Source organism: Pteropus vampyrus, unplaced genomic scaffold (genome assembly GCF_000151845.1).
Source record: "Pteropus vampyrus isolate Shadow unplaced genomic scaffold, Pvam_2.0 Scaffold122, whole genome shotgun sequence".
Lineage (NCBI taxonomy): Eukaryota > Metazoa > Chordata > Mammalia > Chiroptera > Pteropodidae > Pteropus > Pteropus vampyrus.
Genome location: NW_011888903.1, coordinates 643,927 through 650,974, shown reverse-complemented (window position 1 = coordinate 650,974; position 7,048 = coordinate 643,927).

Below are 7,048 nucleotides of genomic sequence, written 5' to 3'. Positions count from 1 at the left end.
TTCTAAAAAAACAACCTTCAAATGTGAAAAATGCCAGAGTTACCTGGTGTTTCTTTCATCCAATTTTTATATTATTATTTCTCAATCTTTTCTGCCAATTTTTCAGGATTTGAGATGTAATCTGTAACATGCTGATAAAGCATCATCTATTTAGTTGGTAAGTGTCATGCGCCTGGTTGCTCATAGGTCCACATTCACACCTAAAGTATAAGTGGAGCTGATGGGCACTAGGGTCCCAGTCTCAGCAGCTTACTTACCGATTCATGCATCCTCTTCCTTAGACTCTGATCTCTAACTTTTTCCTGAGCTGTTTGTGATTATACTCACGCTCATTCCTCCCTAACTCACCCTGCATCCCAGTCCTAGACAGGCTTTATTTCCTTGGCAGCACTTTTTTGTAATTTTAAAAAATGTTATTTAACACCTGTCGTTTTGGCTACAGAGTGAGCCCCTTGCGGGAAGAAACCATGCCTACTTGCCCAAGCTGTGTCTGTATCGTGGACCTCAGCACTTTGCAAATATGTTCTGGATGAATATGTAAACATGGATGTCTCATTTTCTCCGCCAGCCATAGGCTTCATTAGAAACTGCCCCAGACAGAGTTCAAAGTTACAGAATATTACAAAATTTGAAATGAAATAAACATATTTCATCATAGCACTGGCAATAAAGTCAGCAGAACTCTAGCTTCAAAAAACTAGTTTTTGATTCAACTCAGAATATTTGGTTATGTTACTTTAATTCTCTATCTGAAACTATTGTCAAGAGCAAAGTTAATTGTAAGTGCTCCTCTGTGCAAAGACAGCCAATGCTTGCCTGAGAAACAGAAAGCAAAATCTTTATTCTGAAGGCAGCAAAAAAGGATCTTGTCTGGGAAAATTAAGCAGATAGTCCCAGCAACAAGTGGGAAACTCTATGTCTTTTCTTTTCATTTCTTGAAGAGTTGGCAGCCAAAGCTGGTCTTTGGGAACCAAGAGCACCAACTTGGCCAAACTTGACACAGAGCCAGTCCAAAGCGGGAAGCCATGCTTACAGCAGGGCTTCTAATGACAACCAAAGAGTCTTGATAAGTTGATACAGGAAAAGTTGATGTTTCTAAGTTTTTCCATATTTTTGAATTTATATTTTTAATAAATAAGATAGAGGAGATCATATTTCAGTAAGAGAATTTACTTGAGAGCTGATTTTGAATATCAAAGACTTAACCCTGTATTTTAAAGTGTAAGTCACCTGCTGGTCAATGCTTACCTAACTTCTAGGTCCAGTCTTAGACTTACAAGTCAAAATCGTAAAATTAATGTTCTTCAGTGGCTAATTCTACAGCTTTTAAAGCTGCGAGCACCTTGAGGAGACGTTTGCTCGGCTGGGTTGCTGCTGTCTCTTCACGTCAGTTTTAGGACAAGGGCCTTTCTGTCTACAAGATCAGAAAAATCTCTGCAAACAGAGAAAGAATAAATAGTTGCTAATGTAGACACTCTTCCTAGAGCTGTTCACAAACACACGACATCCTCATAACCATCCCATCAGTCCGTGGAGCTCTCAGTGTTCTATGTGTAGCCCATTAGATGGAAATTTCTAGCTCACTTGTCTTTATGTCCCCAGAACAATACTCGGTGGGTGGCAGAAAGCCAACCAAAGGCAAAGAGAAGCTGCACGAGGAGTGTCCCTCCAAAGGTAATGAGGCCAGTGGGGAGAGTGGGGTGAGCTGGGGCCTGTGTGCCTGTGGGAATCCTGGAGCTGTATGCTGCAGTTCTGAAGGAGGAACTGAAAACATGAGTCGGAGTGACAGGAGAAGCCTGAAATGTGGGAAACAGGAAGATGGTGTGGAGCAGAGCAGGGAAACAGAAGCTTACTTTCCAAGTGGGATGGAGGTGGCCCCAGTGGCCATGTGGGAGCCCCGATGCACAGCTGCACTCCTTGGGGAACAGGCGTCTGTAAGCCTCCGCACGGAATTAAATTGCCAGACCCCAGCTTTGTTGGGGACACGTGAGTGTTGGCTGACGTCTTTCCCCTCCTAGTTTTTGCTTTTTCGTTCTTCGCTTTTAGCTATTTCTCCTTTTGTCCCCAAGTGGTTCCAAAGAACCACAGCATCCAAAGTTATTTGTCACAGTCCTAGTAACTTTAACTGGTCCAGAGATTCCCAGGTTAGGACCCAGAGGAAGAGGATGAGAAATGTGAAGTCCTTAAGCCAAAGACCCTGACTTTGCCTCTAAGTCGGGTTCATCTGCTTCCACTGCTTTTGGCCACATGACCCTCGCCTTCATCATCCACTCTTCCCTAGTCCCTTACTCTCTGAAGAGGGGCAAAGCACCTGTCACTAGCCTTTAGTACCATAGGTGGGGCAGACACAGGTCCCTGGCCAGAAGAACTGGGTACCTGAGTCCTCAGGAGCTGCTACATTTTCTTCTGTCCACATGGAATCCTGAAGCTGTTGAAATGGAATGCTGTGATCGCACAGTGACGTTTGTGCTTTAAGAAGGCTGTACTGCAGAGGGGATGATGGATTCCGAGGAGGTCACAGTGGCAGCCAGATGACCTCTCAGTAGGAGCAGATTGGCCAGTGCTCCAGGCAAGAGAAGGTGCCAGTGGCAGCAGGGATGCAGAGTAATGAGCCTACATGGGATAAATTTAAAAATCAGCACACAGAGTTTTCTGGGATTCGGAGTTCTATAAATTCACTAAATTCAGAATATTCTCTAATATTACCAGTGCCTCGATGGTCCCAGGAGGTCTAGTGTCATCATTGGAAGTGTTCCCTAAATATCTGTGACCAAAAGATAAGGTCCCTTGGGGACTGTGGGGACCATGAGTGTTTGGACTTTCAGCCTGGCTGGCGAGCTCTCAACTCCTCCATGGAGCCTGGGCATTAACAGTTGCATTTATAGAAGATATCTTCTTTAAACTCAATTGTGTTTAGTTGCCTACTGAGTTTGGGTAATTGAAGAGATTTACAGGAGAGAAAAAGACGAGCATGGAGCTGTGTTGTACATGCCTATGATGTCCCTGGAATGCAGGGCCAGCACGTCTTGCTCACTGAGAAAGCACGAGTTTAATGCAAGTGCCAGCAATGGCTGGGCTTAGTGGCTCTCCTTGCACCTGACTTGCTTAGGCTAGGGAGGATTTGCAATCCCAAAGCCCGTGGACTCTCACGCGAGTCAGGTGCAAGGGATTTCAATGCCTTCTGTGAGCTCAGAGTGGATTCTCTACTCGCATTTCTAAAAAACTGCCCTGTGGAAAGAAAACACAAAGGCAGCAATGACAATGGCCACTACGTGCTGGACGCGCACTAGGTGTCAGCTCTGGGCCCAGCGCTTCAGCGAGTCGGTTGTAAAACTGACAGTAGCTCCACAGGATAGACACTTAGTGCCCTTACGTACTATTGCTTCACAAACTATCTCCAAACTTAAAGGGCTTAAAACAACAACTTGGTACTATCGTGTCTCATGATAGTGTGGACAGGAATGTAGATAGGGCACTGTCAAAAGAGCTCTCCCCTGCTTCCTGATGTCCGAGCCCTCAGCTGGGATGACTTTAATGGCAGGGGGCTGGCAGAGCTGGGGCTGGCTGGGCACCTCTCCCTCTGCACTCAGATCCTTTCCTGGTAAGCTTAGGCTTCCTCGCATCATGGCAGCCTCGGGGTGGTTGGCCTGCTCAGGGTGACAGGATGGGGGCGCTGCCTCGCTCTGAGGCCTGGGCCTCTTCCTTTGTGTTCTGTTGGCTAAAGTAGTCACAGAAACCTCCCCCTTCCCACCCCCAGGAGTTCAAGAGAGGGGACACACTCTACCTCTCAATAGGATGAGTGTCAGAGATTTAACTGCCTTTTTTTAATTCACCACATTATTATTACCTCTATTTCATAGAAGAGAAAACTGAGGCCAAATAATTTAAGTCCTATAAGAAACACAGCTGAGGTTGGAAAGTATGAGTAACTATAGGCCTTTTCCCTTTCCAGTATATAGCTCTGCTCTCTCAACATATAAACATTTGGTATAAATAAGATGAAACTTGGTGAGAGACAAACTTTTTCTGACAGGATTTATAATAAAGCATAGCAAGTCATTTTGCCATCACCTTTTCATATTTTGTATCAGTAGCTGAAGAGGCTCAGTCCGATCGATATACAGCTGTAGAATCTAAAGCTTCTCCTCAGTTTGAGAGGTTGTTCAAGGTAAAAGAAGAGGAAAAATGCAAATGTATTAAATCACCAATTTAAATGAGAAATACCTGGCTCAGGGCAGGTTTCTTTCCCCAGTGGATACAAATATATTTACATTATGAAATACTCTGGAATCCAATGGGAACTTGTTGTTATTATTAGATTTCCTCTTGGAAGGAGTTATAAATGAAACCATAACTTGCTATTTTAGTATTTTGTTTTTCAGGGAAGAAAAACTCTTTGCAAAAACACATTTAAAAAAGAAAAACTTATCCATTTCAAGTATTTGTTTATTTTCTTATTTGCCATGCTAAAACTGTCTTCTTTCATCTCTTATTTTGATGGGGGATATGGAGAAGAGGTTTTTTTTTTTTTTTCCTTTTTCCAAATCTGGAAAGTCTCTCCTCAGAAGTGTGCTAAATCCTTATCCGGATGGCAATTCTGAAACCATGCCCTCCTCCTGCATAGCTGCAGGCCAAGAGCTCCTCTCAGTGGGCAGAAAGGGAAAGGCAGGACAGAGGGGGCTGGCTGCAGTGTTCCATTTGGGATTTCAAAGGCCCCTCTGGATTACTGTGATCACAGTTTCTTTCTGGATCTTTTATATCTCTTTTCTAGCATGTGTCCTGCCATTGTGTTGTTATTTTATATCCTTAGCTACACAAGAATCTTGAGAAAAAGGAACCTGTGGCTGCTTTTGCAATCCTAGTGCATTTTGTGGGCTTGACATTTCTAGGTTTAAGTAAGCTCTAGATCATAGACTGTGAGAAATTCCTTAGCTTCCTTATTAACATGTATTAATTTCTAATCACACAAGGAGAAGTAAGTTGTATTTAAGGAAGAGACGTGTTCCCGAAGATTTTCAAACATAGTCCAAACTTTGGCTGATTCTAGACAGATCTTGACAAAGGATAGTGTGTGTTGGCTTACTTGCTAAGTTGGTCTCCTTCACTCCACTGTGACATCACTGACCCCTTTGCACTCTCTGGAATAGGCCAGGGACACTCTGCCTCACCAACATTTTCTGCGCCTTATCGGCAACACCCTTTGTCCAGATAACCCATGGCCCAGGCAAGCCATCCCTTCTACAGGCCTTCATTCAGTTGTCACCTGCCCACTGAGGTAGGTAACTCCCCCACCCTCACATGTACACTGTTCCAGTTTGTCTCCCTGCTTTATTTTCCCCTAAAGCATGAATGCAATCTAGTATTCCATCTGCACCGAATTATTTCCTATTTGTCTCCCTCTCCTCTACCTGCACCCTTCTCTGCCCTAGCATGTAAGCTCTGTGAGCACCAGGAAGGATTTCTGTCTGTTGTGTTTATGGCTGTATCCCCAGAACCTGGAATAGTTTCTGCTATGGAGAAGCCACTTCATAAATATTTGTTGAATGAATGCCTAATGAGTGAATAATATAAGCCCAGTTCACAAGTCTTTATTCCTGATAAAAGGATTGTACAATTCCTGAGGAATTTTTAATGTGGAAGACACTATTATTTTAAAAATTTCATTGATAAAGTTGGGCATTATTAATATTTCATGTTGTATTATTTCAAATGTGCATAATTTATATTTGTACAAAATGTAACCACATAAATATTTTCTCCTGGCAATAAAATTAAGTTATTACAATGTAAGGATAAAGTCCTCTTCACAGGTATTTCTGTGAGATATAGTTTTAAAAAGAGAACATTTATAGGATAGAACTAGATTATCTGCAAGTTGTCTAATAAAATATACAGTAGGACACCACTAAGCCAATGCAGTACGTTAGGTTTAACTTCTATTCAAAGATAACTAGCTGAGTGAGTTCTAGTAGTACTCTTAAAAGTAGTATTAAAAGTAGTATTCATCCTCAGCTATAAGATGAAATACTGCCATTTGCGATGACATGGTTGGGTCTTCAGATTATCATGCTAAGCCAGATAAGTCGGACAGAAAAAGTTGAGAACTGTATGATTTCATTCATATGTAGGCTATAAAACTGAAAGTGAGAAATGAACAAGACAAACAGAGACTCATAGACACAGACAGCAGTTTAGTGGTTAGAAGGAAAGAGAGGAGAGGGGGAAGTAGAAAAGGATACAGGGGGTCAAATATATGATGATGGAAGGAGATTTGACTTTGGGTGGTGAACACATAAATCAATATACAGATGATGTACTATAGAATTTCACACTTGAAACCTATATAATTTTATTGACTAATGTTACCCCGATAAATTTAATTAAAAAAAATAAAAATAAGTAAACAGGTAATAAATAAATAAATGAAATATAAAACTGCAAAAAGAAGTAGTACTCGTCTAAAACAATTGTGTTGGTTAAAGTAGATGTAAAAGAGACCTGTTATTAAACATATTAATGCTGCAGATCTTTCTAGCTTTACTGTACTCTGAACTCTGTACTGTACTCTGCTTACCTTTGTGTACAAAATAGTGATAGGTATCAGTTTTCTGTGGAAAATTCAGTTATGAAGGTAAAATGTTTCCAGAATCTAACTCTTATCCAAAGTAGCAATCACTTCTATTTGGATGCCTTATGGCTGTAAAAGCATGTGCGAGTGATGCCACCATGTGTTGGATAGGGAGAACTACAAGAGCAAGGGCAAAGACGAACTTCAGAAAGATGCCGCGGTCACTAACGCATTCTCAATATAATATGCTTATTATGTCTGTTAGGAATGTTTCTTTCTCAACCACTTGGTAACTTATTTCAGTCATACCTAATAAACTCCCAAGTCTAATTTTTCAATTACTAGAAATTTCAAAATGATACTAGTGCTCTGTGCATAGTAAAGTGCCCTATGATTTCTTTTTTACCCTTTAAAAACATTCGAAAATCTATCATTGGCCCATGCAGCTAAACAGGGATGTTGCGTGAGCTGTCATTAAAC